Raw genomic sequence first — 12,238 nt, 5'->3', positions numbered from 1 at the left:
AGCACTTATTGACATTAGATGACGCGTCTTCGAATCGATGTTTGCTTTGCTTGCAAGTTTAAGCTGCGTCAATGTGAACGTGCCTAGATGGCTGAGTCAGTGCAAAGGACAGAAAGACGGTCCGATGGCCTCCTCTCTCTGTTCAATTCGGAAGTTGTTACGCTTCTCATAACACCGTCCAAATCGCAATATGTCTACTTTGCCATTTTCCCCGTTTCTATCTGTTTATCTCGACCTCTTCCCTGTCCATCTGCGTAAAGTGCGAATGAAGCATGTTTTTTTACTACAAGCCAATTAATAATAGGGGGCGACCTCATGGGTCTGCTGTAGGATTCTGCTTCTGCACTGCCTTTCCGCTCTGTGGCTCTCTATGGCAGTCTTACCTTTACTATGTTTCACGTACACTGTAGAAAAGGTGTGTAAAGAGCTAGTGATTCTGCAGATGCTCTTGTGGCTGCTGTTGGTGTGGCCGTCCTTCTCGGATGCACGATATGGGTCAGCGTTTAGCTGGGTGTGGCCGATACTGGCGGGACGACCAGAGGTGATCCTCCGAAGCCGGCGATTGCCGCCCACCACTGCAATGGGAGACAGCCAAGGTGAAACGGAGTACTCGTAAATAGATCGCTGACGGAGTGAGCCAAGACCAGCTGATAGACTCATAGCGGCACCAGCGACAGCAGCAATGAAAGAACGACAACGCATTTCGAATTCGTTCTATCGGCCGCCGCGGCCACCTCCATTCTGGGGTGGCCCTTTGCTCTGCGGGTATGTTCATTCTGGCGCCGACACTCACTATCTTTCAACCAACGCATAGTCAGTCGTGCGCGCCTCGAGCATACAGAGGCACGCACACATCAAGCAGCGTCGATCTCAGACACCAACCAATCGAGAAAGAATCTGTTGGCGCTGCTGCTGACGCATTTCGTAGACGACGAGCCATTGCCACGTTGAGAGTATCGACAAGCCGCCATCTGGCCTTCCTGGAGTAGAGAGATGCGGCTAGATTCAGCCAGGAACGAGCACATACTGTTTCGAAGCAGGACTTGCCAGTCCTACTAAGCACCGGTTGCCGGCCGTCACAATCGCCATCGATATCAGAATCATCAACATCAGCATCGGAACCATCGTCATCATCACCAGCAGCGTCCGAATCATCATCACCAACACGGCATCGTAATAAAGTAAGCAAGGACCTGGAGCAGCTTCTGATAGTTACAACCGAATCGGCAATAGCAGACGGTGTTTTCGTTCAATGCAATGCCCGCTACCCTATCCTAGTATTCTACGCATAGACACGTTGTTCTGTTGTTTCACGTCGCACTCAGCTATGACTTTACTCGTATTGTATAAATCTTCTTACATTGTTCTATTCTAAAACGAAGACCTCATGCTTGACCGATATATCCCGTATAGGACCATGGAACGACAATCGTCGACGAAAAGCCTTCTTCAAGACGAGATACACATAATACGTTGGTGGCGTTACTTACCACCTGCCCGTCCTTGGCAGCGAGGTGGTTTGCCTGTCGGTCTCGCTGGTGAATGTCCGGCAATGTTCAATCCTACCGCCTATGCCTGTTTTGTAAGTCAGGGCGCTATGGACGCACTGCCGGCAGCCAGCACGGGAAGTTGTTTGATCGGTGTCTCGTCTACGCAGGCGACCATACAGCCACTATCTAGCAGCAGAAGCATACGGATGATTGTGGCTTGCGATTGTAGTCGGACAAGGCAAAGCAGGATGTGCAGAGAATCGATCGACTTGTGACTGCAGGCCTACCTCGAGTCCAGATTCAGTCCTGGAGTGACGCGCTTGGCCGTGAGATGAGACAGATGAACGAATGCCATAGCCTCGAGTAGTACGCAGATTGCAATAGTGAGGTTAAAGTTGAGGCTGAACTGTAGTAGCATCAACACAGCCACCGCGCACTAGCGCGACGCACAACTACTACGACTAACTATATTTCCTTAAGTGATCGCCCAAGCATTGCTACTTCCACAGCCGGATACAATACTAGCCTAGCCTCTACAGCTTTTCCTCGTTCGCTATCTGCTGCAGAGATCATAGAGGACGCCTTCGGTGAAGGTCGTCCAAAGGTCATGAAGCATCGTATACGATAACAACGATCGACCAGGCACTACACCTATCATTGTTACTAGTACAGCTAGAATGCAAGCGAGGGACCTCGAGCCTTGACGATTCGGCTTCAGGTCCCCACTTCAGCTGACTGGCACTCTCATTCACTTCTACAAGCTTCTGTTAAGTCAGGTCGCTGAAAGATGAACAATCACGGACGGGCCTACGTTATATCGAATGAGCTTATCTTTTTATAGCTAGGGCGCCGGGATGGCTAGATAGCCGTCATTAAAAAGTGTGCATTTCAGCTATTTTAGAGAGAGTTGTGGATGCTCTGAATTCATGTTGTGGTGTTCCCCGCAACGAGAATCGCAAAGGATTGCCGAACCATTGTAGTTTCCTCCAACACCTTTTAGAGACAACGACGTTATTCAAAGCTTTCCTAATGTCAACGGCTGTTAACAAACTGAAGATCGTGACTTCAGTACTCTTTCCATAGAGAACAACAACAGAGGAGGTGGTGAACTGTTTGAAATAACTCTAAAATGTATATCCAGACCTTCCTAAATAGTTTTGTTTTAGTTCTCGCTTCAAACTTAACTATGCTTACATCGATTTGAAGACCCCCGTATATGAGAAATTACTCCGGGCAGCTCCGCTGGCGCATAATCCGCGGAAGACGTTTAGGAATGATTGCTTTCGTTATTTACGTCGACCTGACTTGCTGGCCCCTCCATCAGTATTGTAACTGGTGAACTATAGAATGATCATCGTAGATACTTTTGAGGTTTGCGGGACTAACTTCTGACCGCTTAACGCTGTAAGTTTTACCTTATACGCGTATAAACGAACTCAAGGCATGCAAAGATACAAACGAACAAAGCGAACGGACCTTTATCTCTGTGAAGTCACATAGTGCTTACCCGTTAGGCTCATAAAGCGAATGATTATCGCGTCCGAATGACGATGCTGCACGTGTATGAACTTCTGCTTTAGATTGTTCGTAGCAGAGTCTATTCGGTATGGCACGGCAGAGACGGCAGCACGGGTGTACGAGTACCTCTGCGGAAGCAGGAGGCTATGTCGTAGTAGTCAAAGGCCGAACGAGTGGCCCTGGACCCCAGATTCATAGTTCTGATGCTGCTGCTCCCGCCGCCGCTGTTGACGGTATGCAGGACGAACCATGTGTCCGGAGTTCGGACCCAAAAACAGAACGAGGGAGCTAAGCAAGAGCAGATGCTGCGGGTGGATCCAAACTAGGATGGCAGAGTGAATAAACTGTACAGGCTCTAGTAGTAGTTGTAGTAAACTGCGTGTAAGGCAACTTACTGTGTGTGTGTCCATGTGTGCGTGCTAAAAAAGGCAGAGAGAGGATAGTACTACGATGACAACGAATACTACCACTAGTTTACTGGTGCTGCGGCTGATGCAGTCGGTTCTAGTCTGTTTCGCTGTGAGCCAGCCAGTCTGGCGGGCTGGCGGGCTGGTTGTTCGCCGGCTGGCCGATAGCTTGGCGGTAGTCCGCTAAGAACTGCCGCTCCCGCTGATGCCCGGCTCCTGGCTGCAGCCTGGCCTGGTGCGACTGGCGATGACGATGCTGCTGGTGATGATGGTAGCGACTGCCCAAGAAACGAGCACGGTCCGGAAGAAGGAGCGTGGGAACGAAAGAAACGGGGAACGAAATCGAAGAAAACAACCCAACGAGGAACTTGAAAGGAAGACGAAGTTCATGCTGCTGCTGCTTCACAAGCAGGATCAAATACATAGACATAGCGAAACAAATAGAAAGAGAGCGGGCGACTGCGCGCACAACAGACGGAGAGAGATGGGCTAGGCCTGACTGGCAAAGAAACGAGAAGGGCGCGCACGAGATGTGCTCTTTCTGGAGTTGATTCTGCTAGCACCGCTACTGCTGCTGGTAATCATGATGATGGCGCTGGTAGAGTTAAGCCTTTGCGCCTTGGGTGGAGAATAGCGGTGAACGCCGGCTAGCCGCGGCACATCACCACAGCATCAGGACCGCAAAACACCGCGGCAGGCGCAGGTCGCCGTCGTGGTCGTTCATGTCGCAGGCGGACACCAGCCGCCAAGCAGATGAGCAAAGACAGAAAGACCCAAAGGAAAAAGAGGAACTAGAAGACGATAAGGAAGACTCGTAACAACAGCAGCAGCAGCAGCGGTAGGAGATAGGGACCAACAACAAAAACTAAAAAAAGGGAAACGCGAATGCGCAGATGTACATATGAAGTATGGAGAGCAAGACTATGTATGTATACAACGTGAATAAGCGTCAAAAGTCACATATGTAACAATAGGGCTACATTTGTGCCTCTGTGTACATATGATCATAGATTCGAGAGACATTCGTTCGTCTGAGGAAGGAATTACGCTTTGTTCATTTCAGTCCTGTAACCCTTTGCTGGCCTAAAATTTTGAAGTGCACAATGTCTCGTGGCTGTCACCAGCAGGAATTGGACGACTTTTTCCGCTCGTTATTATGCCCGCTTCATCTGGCCGTGCATGCATGTTCTTCTAGATTTCAGAATATGGCCATTATGACAACTGAGAACTCTGTTGTAGGATGCTACTTGTTTCTACTGTCGATCTGCCGTGTCCTGGTTGTAACACGTACAGCATAATTAGGACGAGTGTACGTCCGGAACGAGTGTAAAATCTTTTCAGTTCGGAGGCTTATATGCTGCTTAAATATACAGTTTAGGTAAAGTGGTGGAATGGTTTTTATTGTCCATTTCTCGATATTGTGACTGCGTCGCATCCTTGCTATTCGTTCCGGCGTCGTTATCCCTGGCAACGCTCGCTTGACGACCATTCAATAACAGGTGGCTGGGCTCTTAGTCTCGGTCGGATTATGCCAAACAGAAACATAATAGAATCTACTTAGACAAAGGTAGCAAAAGTGTCCACAGTCGAGACTACAAGTTCGTTTATGTTTGTCTTGCGCTATAATGCCTTGTTAGATGTTTGCTTGTATAGGAAAACAGTGAATATTTCGTCTTTCTACATTTATGAATTCAATTGTTTGATTAAGCCAGCCGTTCAGTAGTAGAAGCTGCTAGTATTTATTAAAGCTTAAGCTGTTTATCACAGTGACTGACGTTTCCCAGTTCGTTGTGGATTCTACCCTACGTTACTACGGATCGTAGGTAACGTGCAAAGATCCAGACATGCTAGTTCTTTTTGGAGAGGATGTTATGTTTTGACCTAGAACATTCCCATATTTTCATGATACGAACCAAATTTAGACGCTAAACTGGGAACGTCTGTTAACTAGCCACCGACAGCTGAACTAACAAGTAAATAATAACAAGTCAACGGAGATAGAATGAAAGGGGTTTTATTTTCAGGCTGCAGTCTATTGTATCGCATTTAGAAGCCAGTTGCACACATGGCTAACTCGATATCAGCCCACAGGCTGATAAGTCCCAGCCACCTGATAAGCAGATAGGTAATAATTTACCGTTGCACTATTACGACTTACATACGAGGTAGAGGCGTAAGCCATGATGTCACAACAAATTGTTGCCAAAAAGCATCTAAAATGAGTGAGGTTATGCGATCAGCTTTGGATTATCTGAAGCAACCAATAGTACTCTTGTAGTACTAGAAAACTCGAAACACTTTTTGCTTGTCTGCACTTCAGTCCGTGTTCCCTTCTTGGCTAATTATATTTTATGATCTATATCCGTCAAATAAATACCGACAGTACCCTATTGGGTCGAATAACGGGAATGGCCTCGTAGACGTGAGGTCAAAAGCAGCGCGAAACATGATGTATTAGTAAGGATTGGAGCAGAGCCATTATTTGTGGTCACGATAAACTTAAAGTGTGAATGTCTATTAGTTCGAATAGGCGAAAACGAGACGCGTTCAAATAAAACACGAAAAAGCTGTGTATCTGCGGTACTAGTCCTCTCAACGATACAATTTGTTCAATGAATTCTCGATTCAAGATTTCCTCACTTTCCGCGTCTAGGCTTCTTCTTAACCTCGACGCTTTTCAAAGGCCCTTAGAAAGAACCTTTTCTGTCGACAAACGATAGATTTCCAATATGATTCCTTCCAGCTCTTTCAAGCGTACAGGCACATATGTGCGTACGGGTACAGCTTGGCAGTACTGATCGTAGTTATAGTCTAGAAGAGAATAGTAAGGCCAGTGGTATAAGCAATAGGAAGACTGATCCTGCTCATGCTGTCGCCTTCGCCGCCGTCGCTGGCCGGCAGCAGAGTTCTACCCGCGTACTAGGTAATCCTTATGAGTGGAACGAGCAGATAGATATCGGGGTTATCGAGTAGAAGATTTAGTTTTGTTGTTGTTCATGCTACTGCCTGATGCTTCCTCGCCGGCAGTTCAACTTCCTGTGGGGGCGCACATTTGCTTCCTTTCTTCTGCTGCCGTCGCTGAGCTTGTTGTTGCTGCGGTTGTCGTTGTCGTTGTTGGTGTCGTCGTTATCTTTGTCGTCTTCTAGCTGTCGCGAATGCTTCTGCCATTATAGATCTGGCTTTGGTTGCTTCGTCGTCGTCCTGTTCTCCTTCTCCCCTTCCTCATTTTTTCTTCACTTGTTCTTTCCTTCTGCAGCTACTTTCATCTTTTTTTCGTCTTTCTCTTCTTTTTCCTTGCGCTCCTGCTATTATTGCTGCTTCGTCTGCTTCTTGTGAATGTGAACGGACGCCTGCCGGCCTGGCAGACATAGAGCCTACGAAAGCAAGCAAACAGGCGAGTATCGTTGGTGTCTGTCATCGGCGTAGCCTGTCGTCGTCGGTAGTCAACCGGCGTTTGCTGCAGAAGTCGCCGGGATCGCCTGCCTCTCTACTATGTAGTTTGGTGGGGTGGTGACTTCCTCAACAACAGAGAGAGTACCCCGACCCGCTTCGACTCGACGACCGGAATCGTGGCCCATTCACACGGCGTTGAACTGGAGCCAGTCAGGACGGCCGATCCTGCTACAGCCGCCACTGCTGCTGCGATGGATGATCCAGCAGCAGCAATATTAGCAACACACTCAAACTCCCGAATCGAAGAAAACGACATTTATAGTAAGCAATGGGTACTAGAGGCTATGATGCGCGCAGGCGACACGTCTGGTCCAAGAGACCCGCGGGATTTGAGAATCGTACAGAGAAAAAGCGATGAGATGCTACCTTGGTCCAATTGCTTGCTATTACTGAAGGAAATTCTAGTTTAGACAAGACGCTGTTGGAACGAAGGTTACACTGGGGTTACGTCATGACAACGCCTTCTTTGCTTCAACATCGCAGGAAGTGTAGATTCTTAGCTAGTAGCTAGCACAATAGAATAAATTCGAAAACTTTACCGTAAAGCAATACAAGAAGTGTATTTTTTTTTTAAACGACAACATTAATTAATTATCATATTTTTATTTTCTACTGATACGAACAACAGCTATTTACGGCTCATTCTTTCAATATGATGTAAGATTAACACAAAGCAAAGTTGAAACCTCGCTAATATAATGGAATCAGGCTCACTCTCTATCTTAACGGCTCATTTTCTACAACTTCGGTAGAACATCACACTTCAAATATTTCCCGTTTTCGTGACGTGCTCATTTGGATCGCAGCTTTATGATAAACAAACTGTTTTGGCTCATCTTTCATTAGATTGTTGGAAACAAATTTATGGGATATTTAGTGCTTGAAAATTGTCGCCAACCTAAACGTTTAAATAGTCATTTCTCGCATTTACAATTTTGCCGAATAATAGTAATTATGACACATCGCTTTAGATTAATCCTGAAGCTGGACTTTAAACAATGCTCAATCTAGTGCAGAACTCACTTCACTGACCCGACAAAGCAACAGGACTGATTTTTTGGTTTATAATTACGCTGAATTGTAGTTCAGAGGTGAGACTGATCATAGTATAAGGTACTAGGCTGCTCTCGATGGTAACGGTTTATGTTTATGCCCTGCGCTGCGTTAAACACAAAGGCAAGGCCTGTGGCTCACCTGATCTTTTCGTATCTGTCCGTTTTGTTATGTCGGCCATACTAATTTTAAGTGCTTTCAGTGCTACTCGTGTCTTGATACTTCAGTGTTATTCTAGATAGGATATTTACAGCGAGCCGGAGACTGCACAGGGGCCTGAAATAAAGCCCTAAAACGTTCGTTGGCACACGCGCGCATTTGGCCTCGATCGTTCGCAGTCGATCCGATCAGACCTACTTTTTCTTTCTCCTCCTCGTCCTCTCTTCCTCCTCCCCGGCCCCACCCTCTCCTCCCACTTCGAAGGCGCGGTGCCCCTCTTCAAGCTTCTACTGCGCACGCTAACAGAGTACAGCAAGTAGCACAAGCCAAGCATCGCGACACTACCACGAGCCTATATAGTGCCTCGTGTATCGCCGGTATGATCCTTCATAGTTCCCGTTTTGGCTCCCTTCTGGGCTTCCTCGTTAGCTTTCGTAGGGCATCTCATTGGCATCGCATAAAGGTGAACCCAACGAGACGGTCCATACAGAAGGAGGTTTCGGACCTTGATGTACCAAAACGCGCCCCGTCGTACGACACCACTATACCACAATGTTACGTCATGGCGTCACAGCATAGCACGTTGCGGATATACTGACTGATACACGGATGGCACCGGGCACTTGTTTTGCTTTGTGCTATGGTTGACGCTGCGGTCCGTTTTTACGTGTTTCTTTATCGAAACGCGATGTGCAGAAGTGTGAGTCTGTGTGTGTGTGGGTTTTTGTTTGCCTCCGTACGTACGTACGTACGTACGTATATATATATATATCTATGCGTATCCGTCAAGGCGCCTCCCATGTCGTGAGCATCTTTTTTTCGGCAGAGCACCGAAATTTGCCTTCATCGAGGGTTCTTCGACGCAAGTCACAAGCGACCGGCTGTGATTCTCCGAATCTCCTCTTCTAACCGACTTAGCCAATGAACTAACACTTTACCGGCCACTATTATTAATACCAATAATCTATAACGGTTCTGTAAAAAAGGTAATTTTGATTTCATATCATTTGAGAGGCTGGTCACTAGCACGCTAATCGATGAAGACTAGGTGACGGGCGCTTGCACAGATTGTCGATAAAAGCATAGAGTACGAACGCATGCTGACCTGGCTGTCGTGTGGTGTTCGCGACGATGCGAGGCATTGACGGAAAGTAAAAAGAGACGGGCAGGAGTAAGCAGAATCACCTCTGAGTTGTAGCAGCAGCGGCGGCGTTCTGTCTCTGTCAAACAGCCGGAGAAGTCTAACCTAAGTTCTGCGTAGAAGAACCATACGATGCCTGTGGGGCCTCTTCATTCGAGCAAGGTCGTCCGAATGAAACGCATTATTCTTTACGGTGGGCGCATCATACAGCCATTGTATCTGGTGTTCAACTTTTTCTAAACTAGCTGATTTTTTATTGAAAATATATATATATATATATATATATATATATAATATCTGCTTTATTTTACATAGTAACTAGGCACACAAGATCGAACAAGAACAAGTCTGAAAGCTTGCGGTGAATAAATTCAAATTAAGAGTGTGCACTTACAACACTGAGTTACAGTGTTAATTAGCGTGTTTTTTTTACTGCACAAATAGAAATCATTTCGCACGTGGGATAGACCTTCACTCGTGAAGATATCTCTAAACAGTCTAAATTTTACATGAAATCTGTATGCTTATGTCGTCATGCGAATAAATAAATAAAACGATCTACTTAGCAAGGTTTGTAGGTAGTGTTATTTATACTGAGCTGGGGGCAAACGCAGCAGATAAAATGTCTTGAGCTCATTTAACGGTCTCCCATCAGCAACAACGTTGCTGCTCTTGGTGGCGTAGTGCATCGATGAGAAGCTAATAGCACCCCGTCCGTGGGGAGTGGAGGAGATGGAGTACGAAAAGTGGAGTTTTTACGCGTACGTCGGCTATCTGATCCCCTGTGGCGCACATCGTCATGTCTTGCTGTTGGTAACGCTTAAGTGAGGCGGTCTCGTTTCGAGAGACGCCGCAGACTCCTTCCCCCACTGCGACGAGGAACGTAGTAAACTTTGGTAAGAGCAGATTATCTTGCGCCTGTATCGTCTATTCTAGATGACGTGCGGCATGGAGAGTTCATTTCGCGTTTTTAATACCGAAAAATGTACGCCTAAAATTAGGTGTCTACGGAAAGACCCCTAGGATACGCTAATCTTTCGTTATAGCCCGCTTGGGACCATCGACTTCATTTTTTGTATTTTTTACAGTGTAATAAAATTTCCTTGAGACTAGAAAAAATGTATTTAGAGCACAACAACATGAAAAGTTGCCAATTTTATCTTGCCACATTGTAGAAATTATCGGTTTAAACAGCAACGATGGGTTCCACACGGAAGAAATGAGTAAAATAGGGTAGACTTAACTTTAACAATATAGAATGGTGAATATATATATAAGACAAAGCTCATACTCGGAACTGTACGGCGGTTTCAATAATTGTAGCAGGTGGTTAAGGTCGTCATCGTGTATTTGGTTCACTTTTACTAAAACCACGAATAGCACTTTTGACGTGACGTGCGCGTAACGTAATAGTCGGATGGCCATGATCGGCACTAGGTAGGCAACACAATATAGACGAATCATCATCATAGTAGAACATCCAGTAGTATTCATTGTTGCTATTGTTGCTGTTGTTGTTGCTGCTGTTGTTATCGTTGTTGAAGTTTTTCATGATGATTTCTTCCTACCGGAATTTCGTGGAGCGAAACAATGAGTTAGCAATCCGTTTTTGGCTCACGTACGAGCAACTAACGTGTGTCATTTTCACCTTTTAATAGCCGGGAATTATTAAGATGACACTCGAGCAAGCACACACAACGGGAAAACGCAGATTAGTTATCTAAAAGAAATTGGAGTGGCAAGAAATCGTTTCTTTTTTCTTTTTTTTTTTATTGCCCGCTTTCCGCTTGAAGAAATATTGAGACAGCGAGTGTTGGTAAGCCAGTTCTCACGTACTCGACGGTGGCAACTGTTACTACAACGACTGACAAATGCGACGATGCTAGTGCTAACGACGCCGACTTGCCTTGCCAATGAAGACCCAGTTTCAGCCGCAGTAAGTCATCGAGCGAGGTCTATTCATACCACAACAACAAACAGGGCATGAAATATCAAATGGCCAGCAACATTGAGAGCATTGTAGATGGGTCATTACCTGTCCCAGTTTTTCCATATAATGATACTTGCTTAGCTAATAGCGGATTAGAACGAATACACGTACTTTTGTAATAACGTCATTCTTACTATCGACAAGTGCCGACCCAGCAATCGGAGTTGAAGTTTGTCGATAGTGGATTTCATATGTAACCAATTTGATTCTAAATATATCAAGTTAAATCAATTTTCTGTCAAAGTCAAATCAGTTGTATTTTGTGCTCGTTTTCTGTTTCGACAGGTCTTCATTGCGTTCCGAAAATTCTAGTTCACGTACCACATTGGGGGCAAAGGATGTGTGCGGGCGAGGAAATAAAGAGAATTCATTGTAGCTTTCCACAGTTGGCCAGTGTCAAAAAAGATTGCATTGAAGTGATTTAGTCAAACGAACCTACGTAAGCAAAGATGACAACGAACGACGGTCTCGTGTAGATTTTAGAGATTATTTTGAAACACTGGATGACGTTTAGTGGCTGTTCTGCTGTTGTTTTTGAGGATAATGATACACAGCAACGCTGGGATGCGCAAAGCTTTCCAGTATCGACCTTTCTGCTAGAACTGTCAATAAGCACTATTAGCGGTCGAGCGGATAGCATCTTCAGTTATACATTCAGACTGGGAAGCACTGGCGCCTCCATCAGTAGGAGGCTGGTAATATAGAGAGGGTAGCGTTGCCGGGTCAAACATGGTCAACCCCTAAGTGGCCTTTTCCCTATTCTTAACTAAAGTGCTCTCCAGGATTTCCACGAAGATCAATGCAGGAAGCTCTTATATATCCCGAAGATCGTTTTACATTCGGCTATCAATCTTGATTGATGAGCACGATTAGATACGTGTGTGTGTGCCTTACCTGGTAATATGTGGGCATAGATATGTGCATATATGTGGTACATCCTACCAAAATAAGCTCGGCTTTCCGCCATAATAACAACAGGGACATTGCAACATATCAAGCTGGTGACATCGTTGTTCCCAAAGCTGAA

At 45.8% G+C, this 12,238-nt stretch overlaps 2 long non-coding RNA genes across 3 annotated transcripts; one reads left to right on the top strand and one right to left on the bottom strand.

The window, feature by feature from the left end:
* Positions 1 to 5,408: 5,408 nt before the first annotated feature.
* On the bottom strand, positions 5,409 to 12,228 carry LOC147759064 (uncharacterized). 2 transcript variants are annotated; one of them, XR_015326324.1, is made up of 2 exons: positions 12,154 to 12,228; positions 5,409 to 11,176 (listed from the first exon to the last, which is right to left on the bottom strand). It is a non-coding gene; the product is annotated as an uncharacterized LOC147759064 (long non-coding RNA). The 2 variants fall into 2 exon arrangements; XR_015326323.1 differs by having other exon boundaries at positions 12,106 to 12,214.
* Positions 11,024 to 11,592, top strand: LOC111250238 (uncharacterized). The gene is made up of 2 exons (XR_002673234.2): positions 11,024 to 11,157; positions 11,497 to 11,592. It is a non-coding gene; the product is annotated as an uncharacterized LOC111250238 (long non-coding RNA).
* Positions 12,229 to 12,238: the final 10 nt, after the last annotated feature.

Source organism: Varroa destructor, unplaced genomic scaffold, assembly GCF_002443255.2.
Source record: "Varroa destructor unplaced genomic scaffold, Vdes_3.0 BEIS01000001.1, whole genome shotgun sequence".
Classification (NCBI taxonomy): Eukaryota; Metazoa; Arthropoda; class Arachnida; order Mesostigmata; family Varroidae; genus Varroa; species Varroa destructor.
This window is presented reverse-complemented; position numbering and strand designations above follow the sequence as displayed.